A 13,512-nucleotide genomic window follows, 5' to 3' on the forward strand; every position below is an offset into this window, starting at 1 on the left:
AGCCCGCGCGCCTGGAGCCTGTGCTCCACAACAAGAGAAGCCACCACAGTGAGAAGCCCGTGCACTGCAGCAAAGAGTAGCCCCCGCTCGCTGCAACTAGAGAAAGCCCACGTGCAGCAATGGAGACCCAAAGCAGCCAAAAATAAATAAATAAATAAATTTATTAAAAAAACATTTTTTTTTTTACATATTCTTAAACACACACACACACACACACACACACACACACACACGGTGAAAGGATTTATATGTACATTGTTTTCTTAGTTCAGGCTTTTTCTTTGTTGCAACCTCTCCCCTTATTGCTTCCCCATGTTAACAACTTAGCGTATGCCTTTTATGTTTTTGTTTCCATGATAGTAATTATAGCTTGTGTGTGCGTGGCTATGTTGTGCCACCCAGACCTCCGCCTCCTTGGATGGGATTGGCTGAGGGCTTTGTTGCAACTGTCTCACATTTGAGCTTCCACTCCCTCAGTCCTTCTGCTCCCCAAGAGCGTCCCCAAGTAAACGTTTGCAGGAAAAGCTCCGTCTGGTCCCCAGGGAACTTGATCTGTGCAGTTGGTGTCAGTAGTGGTCTGAGAAAGCAGACATGGCATTTTGGAGTTTGGTCACCCTTAGGCGGGCTGGCACTGATGACTTCATCACAAGTTGTAGGTGAAATACGGATGGCAGCGGTGCAGTTAAAGCTTTTACTAGGGGTGGCTGGTCTGGCATACCAGTGCAAGCAGCTGTGCAAGCTGCTGGGCGATACTATGTATTTGAAAGGAATAGGGCAATGGAAGAGAATGGCATTGGTGGCTGTGGCTGGGTCCTTTGGAAAAAGACAAAGGCCAAGGGTGGTTAATTAGCAATTAAAGGGTAAATGTGCTAGCCAGAGGGCTCACCTGCTAGCCTGTGAAGAGACCACCTGCAGTCACAGGCCCCCCAGCCTGGTAAGGCTGGTAGAGCTCCAGAGGAGGTTGGATGCTCAGCCCTGGCGGGTGTTCTACCTCAAGGTCAGGGCCTTGAGCAGGAAGAGGGACCTGACCCTGAGATGCAGGATGGGGACGTCTCGATTGGTGCATTCGAGTCTTGAATCCCAGGTACTTCTGAGACCTGCAGAAGTAGCTACTCCTCTCTGTTAAAGGCCAGCCCCCTTCTCTCTACCCGCCAGTCCCCCAGCTTGAAGACAGTGCAAGAGGGTTCTATCTTGAGAAATAACACATCCTCCCTCAGGAACTGCCACCTCCTCTTTTGGCCATTAAGTCACTACATAACCTGGCCAAGAGGTACCAGGGCCTGTTAAGGGAGTGGATCAGACACGGGCTGGTCAGGGAACAGAAACCCTATAGTCATTGGAACAGGGAAAGTTTAAAGCATTATTAACTAGTAATGGGATTAGCTGACAAGAAGTAAAGAAAACTGAAGATTACAATAAAAGCAGATGCAGGGAGCATCTACCTGCAGCAGTGTCGAAGGAAAGAACAAAACTGGAATGACCTGGCCAGGTGACGTCCACCAGCCTCTGTCATCTGTTGTCCCTGTACAGGCAACTTGGGCTCTTTAATGGAGTGACCATGGGGCTGGGGCGGAGGCTACGTGTGTGCCCAACAGCATGGCGCTCCCACTCACCAGGGCCGATCTCGCCATTGCCTCTGTTGAATTTCCAATGACACACTGAACTCTGGGTCCCCAATAGTACTGAACTTTGAGAACAGTCACTTGGGGGCTAGTTGGCAATACTGGACCCCCTGTGCCCCCAAAGGTGCCGTGATTCGTCTTGACTGGAATCCACACGTATTCCAGGCACGGGTTTGCCTTTCCCATACGCAGGGCCTCAGTGAGCTCCGTAATACAAGCCTCACAGAGCATTTGATCCACTGACACAGAATCCTGCATGGCATCGCCCTGGATATAGAGACCCACTTTACAGCAAAGGGGCTGCAGTGGGCACGTGATCGTGGGACCCACAGGCTCCGTCACAGCCACACACCCAGAAATGCCAGCCCAACGGAGTGGCGGGGTGGTGGGTAGCAGGCTGAGCTCGGCTGACCTCCAGGCTGCAGTATACGCTGTACATCAGTGACCATTGCAGGACGCAGTGTCCCCAGTATAGATAATTAAGGGCTCTGGGAACCAAAAGGTGGCAGTGGGAGTGGCCCTGCTTACCATCACTCCCAATGCCCCTCCCAATAAATCTGTGTTTCTCTCTCCCGACACCTCTGGGTTCTGCAGGTTTAGTCTTGACTCCCCAGGGGAAACCCACCAGGGGCAAAGGAAGAGTACTGTTCGATTTCAAGCTATAGCTGCTGCACAGTCATTTCAAGTTCCGTACTCCAAGAGACTGGCAGGCAAGTGAGGTACTCTCCATCCTGCTAGGGGTGACCTCCTGTTCACCAGAGGTCAGGGCTGCCGTTACGTAATGGGGCAGGAAAGCATCTACGTGGCACCCAAGTGATGTGATTGGACACCTCTTGGTCCTCTGACCAAATTTGCTGGTAAATGCAGTGGCCATGGCCTGAGAAGGGCATGGTGACCAGGGACTTACACCCCTCAGGGATGAGGGTTTGGGTCACGATCAGGCAAGCTACCTAGACCAGCAGAGGTGCCAAGCCAGAGTGAGGGAACCTCAGAATGGGTAGTAGAGGGAGGTGAATAGCATTTGCAGCTTTGAGACCAGCTGCAGGACAAGGACAGGCAGTTCACCCCATTAACCTTCCTTTTAAGTTCCCTCAGGAAGAGGCCCAGCAGAGTCCCGAAGGAGCTGCTCCCAGAACATATCTGAGCTGCACAGTGTAGTGAACCGTAGGCAGGACTGTAGTGAACGCTGTGGGTGCCCCGAGCCCCCCATTCATCACCCCAGCTGCTGCTCACCACACAGCCCCTCCTGATGGTTGCCTCAGCTGCAAAGAGCTTCTTTGCCCAAGGGCACGCCCCTTTCCCAGGAGCAACCAGGTAGTGACTGGTGGGTGCTGGGGAATAAATGCTCAGCTCCCTTGACCCTGTGGGGGACAACTATACAGGACCATGCCAGGTCCAGAGCAGGCGTTTGTAGCGGCCGCATCTTGGACCAGTCCTCCCTCCTCACTCCCCTACAGACATTGATCCTGAGAGCGCTACCGCAAAACCTTTGTGAATGCAAGCCTTCATCTCAGGGTCAGCCTCCCAGGGACCAGACCTGTGCCAGTGTATGGGTATAACATACTCATGTACATAAATGGGGAGATTTGGTCATTGTTTTAAAAAATGGGATCATATTTTCACAGATCTCTGCATCTTCAGGTCAACTAATACAGCTCATTCTTTTCAATGGCTCTGTGCTTCATGGTGTGGATGTTACATAATTTATTCATCGACTGCCCTCTTGATTGGTATCTGCTTTGTTTTCAGTCCTTTGCCATAAAGCAATACTGTCATAAATGTTTTGCTTTAAACCTATTTACTGTTGCACATATTTCTATGAAACAGATAGCCAGGAGTGAGGTGGTTTGGTTAGATGATTTATATATTTATATCTCTTTGTTTTTATTGAGGTTACAACACACACACACACACAGCACAATTATTCTAAGATTATAGTTCAAAATTTCACAAACTGAACACCCGTATAACCTTCACCCAGATCAAGAAACAGAACATTGGTAGCATCTCAGAGGCCCATCTTTCCTCCCTTTGGGTTCGTCCTTTTCTTCCCAGCTCCTGAGAGTGATGTGTGTATTTTTAATTTTAATAAGTGTTGACACTGTGCTTTCCAAAAAGATCCTAACCATTCACATTTTTACCAGCAATGAGTGAGACTCCCTCTTCTCCTCCATCTCCAATTATATTTAGTTTGTGTTTCCCTGACTACTAGTGAGTTTGAGTATTACATCATGTTTGTTTGCTTTTTGGATTTGCCATTTTGTGTGTTGCCTCTCCCTATCTTTTGCTCACTTTTCCATTGAATTGTTTCTTTTTTGGTCAGTGTAACTTGTATAATAAAAGTATTAACCCTTTGTCTTTTTTGTCCCAAATAGTTTTCCCAATGTATTATTTTCTTTCAGAAGTGGTGCTAGTTGTACTATCCCTATTCATTAATCTATCCTTCTCTACTGCATTAAAATACCATCTTCATTGTATATTAAATTCTCATAAGTCCTGGGGTCAGTTTCTGGATTGTCTACTCTGTTTTAGAGATCTTTTTGTCTATTCCTATTCAAATACCTTGTGGATTTGATTACAGTGCCTTTATAGTATGTTCTGATAATCTGGCAAAGCAAGTCTTCTTTTATTTTTTTAAAAAACTTACCTTTCTGGGACCTGCCTGGTGGTCCAGTGGCTAAGACTCCACGTTCCCAATGCAGGGGGCACAGGTTCGATCCCTGGTCAGGGAACTAAGATCCCGCATGCTGCATGGCGCAGCCAAAAAAAACCTTACCTTCTCTATTTTCAGACATTTAATATTTCATATGTACTTTGAAATTATTATTTTTTTCAGTTAAAAGAACCCTGTAGGGTGTCTGATGAGAATTACATTAATTTAAAAAAATATATTTATTTATTTATTTGGCTGTGCTGGGTCTTAGTTGTGGCACACGGGATCTTCACTGCTGCGTGCAGGATCTTTTAGTTGTGGTATGCGGGGTCTTTAGTTGTGACATGCAAACTCTTAGTTGCGGCATGTGGGATTTAGTTCCCTGACCAGGGATCGAACCCAGGCCCGCTGCATTGGGAGTGTGGAGTCTTAGCCACTGGACCACCAGGCAAGTCCCTGCATTAAATTTATATTTAGGAGAATTAAATATTTTGTTCATATCTCAGTGCTATGTTTTTCCATTTGTATAGATCATGCTTTATGCCATTTTATAAGATTTTAAGTTTCCATCATTGAGTGCCTTGTGCTTTTCTTGTTAAATTAATCCTGAGTGTAACTTTTCTCTATTGCAAGTGAAAGATTTCCCCCATTTGCATTTCATCGTTGTTATCGTTGCTATAGAGAGAACGTACATCCCAGAGGTTACGAGCGGAGACTTGAGTCATGGTGACTGGGGTTGAACCCAGGTTCCATCACTTCCTGTCCAGCCCAAGCTTATTAAAATTAAAACAAAATCTAAATGAGAAGTTTGTATTAATGATATTTTACTGAAGTTCTAATTGTTCCATTACAATATTATTCAGTCTAAGAATTTCTTCACCTTTAATACTTACAAGCTTTCTGTAAAATGGTGAACTTGGGTTTTCAGAATCAAGTATTCAAATGCAAATACCAAGTAATACTTTTTAATAAACACTTCATGATTACATAGATCTGTCTCCAGTTAATCTGAAGATACTTTGCATAAATGTTTATTACAATGGTAGTATGCATTTTGGTTGTAAATTTTACTACATTGTTTTAATTAAGTAAATAATGAGTGAATGATTATAGAGGCTATTTTCAATGTTTAGCTAATTATATGATTTTAATTTCTTTATTCCCTCATGCTTCCTTTCTGTGTCTTTTAAAGCTGCAGAAGTGGTGGACAAATCCAGTGTTAGGTATTCAGTACTACTTGAAGATGGGAAGAATCAATCACTGGAAAAAAAGGTGAATCCTTGCAAGTATGACTAATTCTAAACAGATAACTTTCATTCATTCAATAAATACTTATCAAGTGTCTACTATATGCTAGGCACTGTGGATGCAATGGTTAAAAAAACAAAAGGAGTTCTTCTCCAGGAGCTGATACTTTAATTTGTATGAGGGGACTAGGAAGACAGAGAAGCACAATATTTCTGTATGACGCGGTGAATTAGTGTCACAATAGGAGACAGGGCCAAGTGCTTTGGGAACGATAGGGGAGATGGCTAACCCAGTTTTTGTGCTGTTTCATTCTGCTTTTTCTGGGAGGTGGGGAGAGGAATCTGGGACGTTTGTCTGAAGTATGAACACTCTGACTTGAGGTCTAAAGGATGACTAAGAAATGGTCAGTCTAAAGATCCTCACCTTTAGAGAGTGGGGGAAGGACTTTGGGAAAATTTTTTAGGTTAGGGGAAGAGAGCTGGGAACTTTGGGGTAATGGAAATAAAGAGAAGTTCAGAAAGAAAGGGGTATAAAATTTACAGTGGGTGAGTTACGTGGTTTGGGCTTGGGAGAGAGATGAGAAGAGGTCATGTAATTACCCAAGACCTTATATAGGAAGCAGTGGTGGAGGTGGCATAATGGTTAAGAGAGTGGGCTCTGCAGCAAACTGCCTGTGTCCAAATCCAAATCTAACTTAGTCTAATGTAAGCTCCCTTAGTAAATCCCTGGATTGATGGGATGGTTATTTGCCCCTGAAGTGGAAGGAGGGGCATCTTTGACAGGGAAGGGACTGTGCAGCCCTTTGAAAGTGAATGGAAATTCTCTCTCCCAAAGGTGTTCAAACTGTGCTCCTTCAATCCCTAAGGCAGAGGTCTTCAAATCATTTTGCTCCCTTTCTCACAAAAGACTTTTGAAAAGCCATGTATCTCCTGACATATTTTTAAGCTGACGTTTAAAATATTCATCACAAGTTTAAAACGTTTCATAGGACAAGATTTCTGATGTATTAATAATATTGACATTTAAAAAACTGTTATATCACAGTTTAAAATACGTCCACTAATATATAAATACTGTACTCTGATAACTTGATATCTACAATCATTCCTTTAAAAAATACATGAGCAGGATATTCTTCAGCAATCTGAATTTTTATATTTTCCTTTTCCTTCTTGACTCCTTTTCTTGTATACTCCTCCACAGAATTTTTAATGTGATATAATTTTATGTTTGGAAGTCTTTTCTTGAAAAGCATATAATATTTCTCTGCAATAAAAATGACTATAAATTTAAATTTTCTGTGATCATGTGACCGTGTTAAAACATTTTCTTTCAAAATTATTTTAAAAGTATTATTGGTATACGTTTGTTCAGAATAGCATAAATGTATCATAAAATCTGAAAAATAAACATAAAAAATAAAATTTTATTGTAAATGAATCCTACAATGAAACGGAGAGATGCTTTTTCCCCCTCAGTCTGTGAATTGATGAATGAATATTGCGCAATGCTAGATCGAAACAGGAAGAGGATTGCTGCCGAGCTGTATTTTGAAAAAAATTTTAGTAGCTAGATTAACATATTATCGACTAGCTGTGGTGATTTAATTTTCTCTATAAATGGCCTTTGGTTGGAAGTTGTCAGTGGTTCATCCTCACTCTTATGCACATGTGCAGCACACTCCCCTCCACGGCATCTCCTGTTACACGCACGGCAGGCGCCAGCGCAGGGCTGTGGTGGGAGACTTCCTAAACTAACTCCTGCCTATTCCAGCCCAGGATGCAGATACGCACTCCTACCTGGTTGAGAAAAACCACTGCTCTGGAAGACACTCCATAGTTCATTAGAAAGTTGGATCATAGTTAATGTGAAGCTATGTTCCCACTTTACCTTAGATAAGTTTTATCAGATTTTACTTTGGTTTAGACCTGTCTTATGAATCCATATTCTAGTGAAATATTTTCCATTTTTCTATAGAATCTTAATTCTCTTACGAGCCAGACATCAAGAGTTTCCATCAAGTTCTCTTCTCAGTCCTCAAGTATCAGACTCACAGATCAACTGTCTACTGACCAAAACCAGAAGAATATCAGCTCATTGGCTTCTTCCAGGTGTTTAATTCCACAGTGTGACCAAGAGGCTTCAGTTCTACAGAAAATGGAACATAAAAGAAAACACCTACCAAAGGAAAACATAAATAATGAAAACAATAAAGAAAGCATGAGTCTTAAAAGAAAACATACCACATGTAATAATTCATCAGAGAAAACAAGTAAACTTATGGCATTGGAAGAAGATGCTGATGAGGTTGAAGCCTACCTAAATTCTAGGAACTCAAAAGCATTCACAAACAATTTTTGTGATATTAGGTATTTGGATGCTTTGGAGAAAAGCCAGCTGATTGAAATGCTCAAACAGGCAGTAGCTCTGGTGGTAACTCTGATATATAAGGATGGCTCAACTCAGCTGAGAGCAGACCAGGTTAGTAAACGGTATTGGTTTTTGTTTGTTTGTTCTGTTTTGTTGGCACCATAAAAGAAACCCATTTTCTTAGTGTCTGATTTTTTTTCTTTTTTTATATATAAATTTATTTATTTTATTTTTGGCTGTGTTGGGTCTTCGTTGCCGCGCGCGGGCAGCAGGCTTTCTCTGTGTTGTGACGAGCGGGGGCTATTCTTCTTTGCGGTGCGCGGGCTTCTCATTGTGGTGGCTTCTCTTGTTGCGGAGCGGGCTCTAGGCGCGCGGGCTTCAGTAGTTGTGGCATGCGGGCTTCAGTAGTTGTGGCCTGTGGGCTGTAGAGCGCAGGCTCAGTAGTTGTGGCGCACGGGCTTAGCTGCTCCGCGGCATGTGGGATCTTCCTGGTCCAGGGCTCGAACCCGTGTCCCCTGCATTGACAGGCGGATTCTTAACCACTGCACCACCAGGGAAGCCCAGTGTCTGATTTTGATAGGAGAGCTAGAAGTAAGATTTTAAGCCTTCCCCTTTCCCCGAGGGGTGAGTGACTGATACTTCATAGTTCTCATGAGGTTAAGAAACTGCTGAATGTTTTCCAGAATACTTGTACCATTTTATATTCCACCAGCAAAGTGTGAGTTTCCAAATTCTCCACCTCCTTGTTAATACTTGTTGTCTTTTTTATTTTAGCTATTCTGCTGTGTGTGAAGTGGTATTTCATTGTGGTTTTAAATTGTATTTCCCTAATAACTGGTGACATTAAGCATCTCCTCATATGCTTACTGGCCATTTGTGTATCTTCTTTGGTGAAATGTCAATTCAAGTCTTTTGCTCATTTTTAAATTGGGTTATTTGTGTTTTATTTTGGATCTGTAAGGGTTCTTTATATATTTTAATACCAGTCTCTTGTCAGATATATGATTTGCAGTTCTCCAAATCTGTGGCTTGTTTTTATCAATTTCTTGACAGTGTCTTTTGAAGCACAAAATTTTTTAATTTGATGAACTCCAGTTTACCAAGTACTTTTTTATTGCTTCTGCTTTTGTTGTTATATTTAAGAATGCTTTGGGACTTCCCTGGTGGTCCAGTGGCTAAGACTCTGCACTCCCAATGCAGGGGGCCCAGGTTTGATCCCTGGTCAGGGAACTAGATCCCACATACTGCAACTAAGAGTTCTCATGCTGCAACTAAAGATCCTGCATGCCTCAACGAAGATTCCACACACCTCAAGGAAGATCCTGCGTGCTGCAACTAAGACCTGGCACAGCCAAATAAATAAATAAATATTTTTTTTAAAAAAAGAATGCTTTGCCTATACCAGGTCATGAAGATTTACTGTATTTTCTTCTAAGAATTTATAGTCTGAGCTCTTACATTTAAACCTGTGAGCCGGGACTTCCTTGGTGGTCCAGTGGTAAAGAATCTGCTGTACAATGCAGGGGACGTGGGTTCGATCCCTGGTCAGGGAAATAAGATTCCACATGCTGCAGGACAGCTAAGCCCACACGCTCTAGAGCCTGTGCACCGCAGTGAAGATCCTGAATGCCACAACTAAGACCTGATACAGCCAAATAAATAAATATTAAATATACACACACACACACACACACACACACACACACACACACACACACTTTCCTCCCTTTCCAGAAGAAATTTTTTAAAAAATGGTATTGAGATTCTGGATGTAGAGAAATACAGAAAAATGCATCTTTGAGGTCCAACACAGAAATACTGAGTGCTTCCTGGCACTTGGGCAAGGAGGGTGTGTGGGTTTGGCACCACTGGGTGAATAGGGATGACTGCCTAGTTCACTGCTCGTAAGTCTTGCACAAACCGATACTCCCCATTAGGCCTCTGAACAGGGGGGATCGGGGTGTTACAAGTGGATTGGCAGGGCCTAATGAGTCCGTGTTTTAGGAATTTGGTGAGCAGCTGTTGGATCCCCCTCAGGGCCTCAGGCTTTAAGGGATATTATCGCCAGGAGCTGGGGCCAGCTGGGGTTGTCGTTTGGGCATCCCACAGGAGGGTGCTCAGGACATTCCCTTTCCCAGTGCCCCTCCTTCCAGAAAGAGGCACACTGATTCCTGCCCAGGTGGTTCCTGGGCTGCTGGTCTGGTCTTCTCAGCTGTCTAGTGTCCCCTCAAGATGGCGGGTGGATCAAAGCAGCTAAGAGCTGTGTTTCCTTTATTAATCTCCTATCCGTGTTGGCCTCCTTTGCCATGTCCTCGTTGTTATAGACCTTGAAGGCCTCCTCTACCAAGGTTGACGATGGGGTTTGGGGCCCAGCTTCAAGCTTTTGTAATTTCCTCCTGATATGAGGAGAGGACTGGGTGATGAAATGCATGGCCAATAGTGACCTCCCTTCTGCAGACTCAGGGTCTGTATTGGTGGACTTCCTGAATGCCTCTGTCACCCGACTCAGGAAGACTGCTGGGTTTTTATCTTTTTCCTGTGTAATCTCTTGGACCTTATCATAATTTACAGGCTTCACCATACGCCCTTTCATTCCTTCTGATAAACAAGTAATATAACGTCTCATCCTGGCTTGGCCTACATGATCCTCACAATCCCCGTGGGGGTCCTGTTGTGGGATTGCGTCACCAGTTCAATAAATCTGGTGCTGCGGGTTGGTGGCCACTAGGCTGTCTGTGTGTTCCCTGGCCTTTCTTAGTGTACATTCCTTCTTGTCCAGGGGGCAACAGTGGTTCAGAATAACTGTAATTCTTGCCATGTCAGGGAAAACATTAACCCCAGCATAGTAAATTTGTCCTAAACTTGTCATGGTTCTATGAGAACCTGCCAAACCCCTCCTTACGGATTCCTAAGTCTCCCATCAAGAAGGAGACATGCACTCTAGTAATTCCCTATTCCCGTCAGCTACTTCCCAGAGGGGGTAAAGGCCCTGTGGTGTGGAAGTGGGGGCTAATTTTGAACCTGATCAGGGCCCCACTGGGGACAGCACTGGGGGCTCTGGTTTCAGGGCTCCTGGCTAAACGGGGTAAGGTGGGGGTCGAGGGGCTGAAGGTGATGTTGAAGGGGAAGAAGCCCTATGAGAAAGAGGCCCTATGTGCCAATGACTAGTTGGCGGTTGAAAGGGGATCTGTGAGAAAGTCTGGCTCTAAATCTTTTGGGGACAAAACAGAAATGGAGGCCACACACACAACAGGAATCCCTCAAACCGGGGTCTTGATAAAGTTTCATAAAGGCCTGCACATAAGGGAACTCCCCCCATTTGGGGGACTGCTTACAATATTTTGGTCCAGTTGTAAAATGGTGCTAAAGTTAAGGGATCCATTCTGTGGCCACTTCTTCTGGTCACCCAAGGCATATTGGGGCTAGGCTGTGTTGCAAAAGAAGATGGTTTTTAAACCATCTAATTTAAACTGTCCCCAATTTTTAAGAACTTTAATCTTTGGGGGCATTTCCCATGTTTACATATAAATCTGGTGGCTAACAAACTGAGATCCTGGGGCTGGATGGAGTCCTCAAGACCCGGCGTAACAAAGCCAAAGGGTGAGATGACAGAGGAGACCTCAGAACTCCCTTCCCCACAGCTGCACACACAGGACGGAGAAATACTGGGGGGTTGTGTAAAGTTCACCTCAACAGGGGCCTCGGGGGCTGGGGGTTTATATGTATGAAGTAAGGAAAAAGAAATGGGAGAAAGAGAGAGAGCCTGCTGTTTCAGCCTGCCCCTCTGCGTTTGTGTATTCAGGCAGTTCCAGTCTGCCGTGCTCTTCCACAAGGGCCAGTGGAGGGAGGCACTCCGTCCACCACCCACCAGGGTGATCAGACCCAGAAGCCAGTGCTGGTGGGTCTAACCCACAACTGGGACTTTAACCTGGGAAAAAGAAGTTGAGACGTTTGTGACCACTGGGCTTCCAGCCACTACCCAGTATGAGGATTGGACCTCTGTCCCTCTCAGAAATCTCCCCTCAAGGAAAGCCCACCGGACCAAGACCTGCGCGGTATGAGGCAAGCCTCTCCCACCTCTGTCACCTGTCAGGGTGAGCCGGTGCCAGCCAGAGGGAGCATGCTCTCACCAACTAAGGAGTTAGGCTGTAGTTGCCCAACACTCACTTTCTCAGAAGGATGTGACGGAGAAGTAGGAGAGGACAGAGAAAGGAGTTGTAGAGAGAGAGAAAGAGATCAGAAGAGGGAAAAAGGACAAAGGGAAAAGGGAAGGGGACAGTTGCCTGAATGAGGATAGTGAGACCCCTGGGGCAATGAAGGCAGACTTACCAAGCCCTGCAGCACTGAAGCAAAGATTCAGGTGGCCACTTGTCAGCTGCAAGGAAGCTGCAATCAGCTGTACAAAGTGGGCCCAGATCCTCTCTCAGAGGGGCAAGGAAAAAAAGAAGGCCCCACAGGTCCCAGCAGAGCTGCCAAAAATTGTTACCGACCTGGGCCCTTGGACTCTTTAATCAATAGAAATTGACAAGAAGCCAGATGAGAATTTCAGGCAAGGCTTTATTGGGTCTCCTGCTACAGCACAAGGGAGCAAGAACAAGAAACAGGTTCCCTTGCCTGCCACCTGAGAGGACCTACTTGGGTCCTTAAATGGTGTAAAAATGGGGGTGGGTCTGTGGGTTGGGCATGAGGCACAGCTTAGGGGTCTGTCCACCCCCTTGGTGGTGCCATGTGCAGGGATCATGCACTGTGCCCTGCTTTCGCTCCCGGCACCTCAGAAATGGCAGTTAGTTTGTGGCCTTTTTGTATCCTATTGCTTATTATTGTCCCAGCTTGCCCTTGCATGCAGTTATTTTTAGTCACTTGTAGTTTCTTTGTATCCTATTGCTCAAGGAGACATTTGTCCAGGTGCAAGCACTCTGGTAGAGGATCCCAAGTCCCGGCCTAGCTCAGTTTTGCCATCTTAGCAGTATTGAATTTTCTGATCCATGAACAGGGGGTGTCCTTTCATTTATTTAAAACTTCAATTTCTTTTAGCAATGTTTTGTAATTTTCAGTGTAGTGTATAAATCTTGCTTTACCTTTCACTTTTGAAAGGCATTTTTATGGGATAAAGAATTATGTTGATAGTTTTTTTCTTTCAGTAGTTTAAAGATGTTATGCCGCTGTCTTCTAACTTGCTTTGTTTCCCATAAGAAATCTGCTATCACCCTTATCTTTGTTTCTTTCTAGGCAATGTGTCCCATCCCCCCTCCCCAGCTTCTTTTAAGGTTTTCTCTTTATCACTGCTTTCAAGCAATTTGATTATGATGTAACTTGGTGTAATTTTCTTCATGTTTCTTGTACTTGGAGTTTATTGATCTTCTTGGTTCTACAGCTCAGCTTGGGAGAATTGACATTATTATTTTGAGTTTTGTAGTCCTTAAAGATGTATGTGTCTCTGTTATGGAGGTCTTCTCTGATTTCTTTCAACAGTATTTTATAGTTTTCAGTATACAGATCCCATACATGTTGTATTGATTTCTAAGTATTTAATTTGGGGGAATAGTTATTATAAATGGTAATTTCTTTTTTAAAAAGTTTATTTTTACATGTTCATTGTTAGTGTATGGAAATATAATT

The 13,512-nt window shown here is 44.2% G+C and overlaps 1 protein-coding gene across 3 annotated transcripts in view; it reads left to right on the forward strand.

The window, feature by feature from the left end:
• Nucleotides 1–13,512, forward strand: part of HAUS3 (HAUS augmin like complex subunit 3) — a 62,343-nt gene that overhangs the window by 21,328 nt on the left and 27,503 nt on the right. For all 3 annotated transcript variants that reach the window (XR_005019985.1, XR_005019986.1, XR_005019987.1), the window contains exons 4-5: nucleotides 5,468–5,547; nucleotides 7,501–8,004. The gene's annotated coding sequence lies outside the window, so the exon portion shown is untranslated. The remainder of the gene's footprint in view (nucleotides 1–5,467; nucleotides 5,548–7,500; nucleotides 8,005–13,512) is intronic.

Source organism: Balaenoptera musculus, chromosome 5, assembly GCF_009873245.2.
Source record: "Balaenoptera musculus isolate JJ_BM4_2016_0621 chromosome 5, mBalMus1.pri.v3, whole genome shotgun sequence".
Classification (NCBI taxonomy): domain Eukaryota; kingdom Metazoa; phylum Chordata; class Mammalia; order Artiodactyla; family Balaenopteridae; genus Balaenoptera; species Balaenoptera musculus.